The sequence below is a fragment of the Etheostoma spectabile genome, unplaced genomic scaffold, assembly GCF_008692095.1.
Source record: "Etheostoma spectabile isolate EspeVRDwgs_2016 unplaced genomic scaffold, UIUC_Espe_1.0 scaffold00018791, whole genome shotgun sequence".
Lineage (NCBI taxonomy): Eukaryota > Metazoa > Chordata > Actinopteri > Perciformes > Percidae > Etheostoma > Etheostoma spectabile.
This window is the reverse complement of record NW_022604470.1, coordinates 3,493-9,352: the sequence shown is the minus strand read 5'-3', so window position 1 is coordinate 9,352 and position 5,860 is coordinate 3,493. Positions and strand designations below refer to the sequence as shown.

The window sequence follows — 5,860 nt, the reverse complement described above, 5'->3', positions numbered from 1 at the left end:
ACTTCAGTGCTCATACCTTTTATTCCCGCTGTAACACACGTAAAAACTGGAGTGTAATACAGTAAATATACTACACTACAAGTAATAAATACTGTAAATAGAAACTGTAAAGCATGTACGTTCAAAGTGCTTGTTGTGTTGTTTACCAGTCAGATTACCACAGGAGGTAATATCTGTTGCACCTCTTTTAAAGACTCTACCATAATACCTGCTGGAGATGCCAGGTCCTCATACATGTAAAGCATGAGCTCTACCACTGAGCTACATCCCCTGAAGATTTTGAAATTCTTTTGACTTTTTTCTGAGATAGACTTAGACTTATCTTTATTAATCCTTTTGGGATGACTCCCGCAAGGAAATTGAAATATGCGGTGGCTTGAAATGAAACCTGGGCAAAATGCTTGCACTGCTATGGTATAAATCATAGTTGAAAAGTAACACACCTGTTGCCTTTCTGCTGGACAATACAACGTTCACTGCAAATCTTGTAAGACAGATTGATAAGAAATACATTGGTGGAGACTGGTTGCTTCCAGTACCAATGAGATAAGACAATATTGTTTATGAAGGAACATCTGGGTATACTGTGATGTGTCATTGGTTGGCTACCACTCTTAAAAAGCAGCGCTCGTTGTCTGCAGGATTTGAACCTGCGCGGGGAGACCCCAATGGATTTCTAGTCCATCGCCTTAACCACTCGGCCACGACAACATGACAAGTAGCTCTATACCTGTTTGCACAAATGTTCATACACGTTTCTATTGGTTAAGACTGTAACTTAAGATATCATTGTAATCACATTCAGATCACCTCAAATAAAGACACTGATGATCATTGTGTTCATAAGTGCTTCTCTTTGGGGTTGTCTTGGTTGTGAGTTCATCATCAGACACTAACACATGCAGAGCAAGTACATTTCAGCTGTTGTCCACCGCTAGCTAAATAAATAAAAGAATGGGAGTTTTGGAATAGATATTCAGCACTAAGTGGTACTTTCTAATGCTGAATGAGCTCTATCTGGAGGAAAAAGGAGTTGCCCCAAAGAAAGTCATTGGACTCTAATTGACCACTCATAGACTGTTAATGGCATACATTGGGATGATGGTTGTCTATTCATGAAGCCATTCATTACTTACAATAGTCAGTTTTTTTGTTTCTTGTTATGTCTCGGCAAGAAGTATTATACTTTTGGGTTGTCTGTCCATCTCTACATCAGAATCAGAAATTCTTTATTGATCCCTGAAGGGAAACTCTGGAAAAGACTGCTCCTTCAAGCCAGCACCCTAAGGATTTCAGCCTTATGCCTCTAAAGTCCTCCGCTCTACCAACTGAGCTGTCGAAGCGAGCTAGTACATACACATGCATTGTAAATGTGATGACACAGGACCCCCCTAGAGGTGCTTTCAGTGATAGAGCGCACTTCCAGTCTCAATGCCCAGATGTATTATCTTATCTTAAAGAGCTCATAGTACCTTACAACCCTAGGAGAGCACTACGCTCCCAGAATGCAGGGTTACTTGTGGTTCCTAGAGTCTCTAAAAGTAGAACGGGAGCCAGAGCGTTCAGCTATCAGGCTCCTCTCCTGTGGAACCAGGTTCCAGTTTGGGTCCGGGAGGCAGACACCGTCTCCACATTTAAGAGTAGGCTTAAGACTTTCCTTTTTGATAAAGCTTATAGTTAGGGCATAGAATCGAATATTGTTAGGGAGTAGTAGTTAGTCACATAGTTTTCAGATTTATCTATCATATAATATAACTAAAGGGAGACTTGGCATACAGCCCGATCCGGTTGGGGAGAGTTCTGGCCGACCGGGCTGGAGCTCTCTTTACCTTGTCTCTCTTGGTTTTGTTGTAATAGTTTTAGACAGCTGGGGACTTATTTTGATACACTAGTTAGGGCATATAATCGAATATTGTTAGGGAGTAGTAGTTAGTCACATAGTTGTCAGATTTATCTATCATATAATCAAGAATATAATAGAACTAAAGGGAGACTTGGCATACAGCCCGATCCGGTTGGGGAGAGTTCTAGCCTGACCGGGCTGGAGCTCTCTTTACCTCGTCTCTCTTGGTTTTGCTGTAATAATTTTAGACAGCTGGGGACTTATTTTGATAAACTGAGCTCCTCTCTCCTCTATCTTTCCATCTTTTCATTTATGTGCATCCATGTCCCAGAAATGCTTGTTACTAACCTATTTCTGGGGAGTCATTCCCGGAGTCCTTATGTTCTTTTTTCCCCAGCATGTTCCCTTGGATCAAAGAGGCTCCGAAATCAGGGTAGCAGCTATCGCCATGGTCCCGCTACACGTTCTGTGATGCCATGTTCAACTGCTACACTGCGGTGTCCTGCTACGTCCTGCTACGTCCTGCTGTGCCTTGTAATGCCGCACAGCGTCCTGCTATGCTATGAACTACTACAAAGAACTGCTACAAACTACAAATTTTTTCTATTTTTGTTATTGCCACTCTTCATTCTAACCCCAACCGGCCCGTCAGACGCCGCCTACCAAGAGCCTGGGTCTGACCGAGGTTTCTGCCTAAAAGGAAGTTTTTCCTCGCCACTGTCGCACTGTTGCTTGCTCTGGAGGAAACCACTAGAACTGTTGGGTCCTTGTAAATTCTGGAGTGTAGTCTATCTGTAAAGTGTCTTGAGATAACTCTTGTTATGAATTGATACTATAAATAAAATTGAATTGAATTGAATTGAATGTTTATGATTTTTTTTACTTTTTATGAAATTTTCGACATACTAGACTGACTTTTTATGACATTTTATGATTTTTTGACATACTATACTATGAATTTTACAAAACTAAAAGGATCTTACTCTCTAACTAAAAGCTCTATCTCTGTAGGGATCCCCCCCTCATAATGTTGTCACACACTTAGCATAATAATCTGAGTCTTTCAACACTTTTAGTGGATGGAAACGTTCTCTTGTCAAGGAGTTTAATCACAGAAAGGGCAGGAAGGATAAATCCACCATATCAAGTCTCACGCGCGAGGCCTCGTTTAATTTATTTTATTTTAACTATAAAACAACAATAACTTGAGAGCGTACAATTAAAAATGGCCAACTTCTAGTGTGCTGGTAATGATGAGAGGACCAATTTACACAAATGTTTAATTTGCGCTTTTTCTAAACTCCCAACTTTTCATAGTTTCATCCCAAACCCACTATATAAATAAAACTTACAATGACTTTCTGTCAGCCAAAAAAGAGTATGTTTCTAGAGATGAGAAGAAAGTTTTTACAAAATCAAAAAGTTTCAAACATGTCTACGTTTTCCAACCAAAACATCTTTAAACGTCTTAATGTTTCTCCTTTGGGCCTCTCCTTCTCCTCTCCATGGTGGGTACATTGTGGTTAGGGTTGGGTACCAAAACCCGGTGCTAGTACGGCACCGGTGCCTTAACACCCGGTATCTATCGGACCGAATAGTAACGGGGATTTCAGGGCCTCATTTTGGTGCTACTGAAACACCAGCGCTGCCTTTTTCCATCTAGTGGTTGTTTTTGTCATTTAGCAGCAATTTACTGGGGAAATATAACTTTTTTTTTTACATTTCATTTGGACCATATAGCGATAAACAAGCCGTTCTTAAATATTGCTGGCTGTTTTTTTGTGCTCCTATTTTAAAACATATATACATTTAAAAAAGGTATTTTTAAAAGGATGGGTTTAGGCACCGATTCTGGTGCCTAAATGGTAAAGAGTTCTGAGGACAGGCAGAAAACAGTCCAGCTGATCCACAATAACATACATGTTGGTCAGAAGATAGAGTTACTGCTGGTCAGCCTTCAATGTGGAGAGAGAAGATCAGAATATAACAACACAGCTATCAGGGCATGAGGAGGAGGAAACAGCTTGGCTCTGAAACATGTTCACAACGAGGCAGCGTGAACGCGCTGGTGTCTTTTAAGGTTACCACTATGAGAAAAGGTTTCCCCACATTGTTCACACCAGTACGGCTTCTCTCCAGTGTGAATGCGCTGGTGAGTTTTAAGGCTACTATAATGAGAAAAGGTTTCCCCACATTGTTCACAGCTGTACGGCTTCTCTCCAGTGTGAATGCGCTGGTGAGCTTTAAGGCTACTACTCTGAGAAAGGTTTCCCACATTGATCACAGCTGTACGGCTTCTCTCCAGTGTGAATGCGCTGATGGGTTTAAGGTGATTACTCTGAGAAAAGGTTTCCCCACATTGATCACACCAGTACGGCTTCTCTCCAGTGTGAATGCGTTGATGGGTTTTCAGGGTACTCTGTAGTGTGAAAGCTGCCCCACATTGATCACAGCTGTACAGTTTCTCTCCAGTGTGAACTCTCTGATGAATCTTTAAATATCCTGATGTTGTGAAGGATTTGTCACACTGCTGACAGCGGTGACGTTTGACCCCTCTTCTTCTCCGTTCCTATCAACAGTCAGGAAACCAAGAAAATGAGTTAGTGAGGTGCCATGCTGTAGAGTTCTATCTTAAACTAGAAACATTAGAGGATGTCTATGGAACATTGTTTGACTGACGCATTACCTTTCTTAATTATCTGCCAACATCACTATTATGGAGTTGCATTATGGGACATGTAACATCCAGTGTTGGTTAGTTTGGGATAGATAAACTACTTTTGATCAATTTATGTGCGGCCTGTATTTTGTTGCCAGCCTTTAGCCAGCCGGTAACAAATGGGGGATTATCCGGGATTTTTTTGTGCTGGGAAAGTTGAAAATGTAACATTTTCCCACAGATTTTGAGCTTTCACTGGTATCTGTAGGGGTTACCGTGTTGTCTTCATGTTGCTGGAACAGCTCTACTCCAGTTAAGTAAATTGGAACCATTGTCCCTGATAGGCATTAGCAATGAGGGGCACTAGTTGACCTTTGACCTTTTGTTTTAGGTTGTTGTTTTTGCTAAATCAAACTTGTATAGCCAGCAGTATTGTGTAAGAAAGTAATATGGTAGTGTAATGTGGTATTGTCCACACAAGCTACATTTCCTCAAGCAGTTCTGAAGCTCAGCAGAGCTTTCTGCTGTGTGAAGAATAAAACTGCTGAGTATCACTGACGCCTCTGAAAAACACAGGTGCATATGTGTCGTGGTCATGGATGTTTAAAAAATAGCTTTGATGTACAGTTGTGTTCAAAATAATAGCATCACTAAACTCATAAATCATATTGGTAAAAGTGATATTTCTACATGGCAAATAATAAAAAAGTCCTAGAAAACCAACAGTCATGACATGCATGCTGCTCATTCTGTGGAATTGAATCTGTAATTGAAAGGAGCATGTTCAAAATACTAGCAGTGTTGTGTTCAATTAGTGAGCTGATTGATTCTGTGAAGAAACAGGTGTCAGTTATGGCCCATATTTAATCTATATACTGTATATATACATATTTAAGGAAGGAAGCACATGTTGTGCATGCTGGTTATAGTGCATTTGACACTGAAATACTCAGCAAAATGGCTCGTTCCAGACATTGCCCTGAGGAACAGAGGACTTTGATTTAAAAGTTGATATGAGAGAGGAAAACATATAAAGAAGTGCAGAAGATTATAAGCTGTTCTGCCAAAATCATTTCAGATGCCTTGAAATGGCATCCAAAGCCTGACCGACGTGGGAAAGAACCAAAGGACACATTGACTGGCCAACGGAGAAATGGAGCAACATTCTGGGGACGGATGAGTGGGAAACTGTTCTTTTTGGGTCTAGGAGCCGCAGACAGTTTGTCCTCCGACCCCCCTGCACTGAAATCAAGCCCCAGTCCACTGTGAAGACAGTAAAGCATGCTGGTTATGGGATGTTTCTCATACTGTGGTGTTGGGCCTGTTTATCACATACCAGGGATCATGGATCAGTGTCA

The 5,860-nt window shown here is 41.0% G+C and overlaps 1 non-coding gene across 1 annotated transcript; it reads right to left on the bottom strand.

Annotated features, from left to right (window-relative positions):
- Window positions 1-629: 629 nt before the first annotated feature.
- On the bottom strand, window positions 630-711 carry trnas-aga (transfer RNA serine (anticodon AGA)). Its single transcript has one exon. It is a non-coding gene; the product is annotated as a tRNA-Ser (tRNA).
- Window positions 712-5,860: the final 5,149 nt, after the last annotated feature.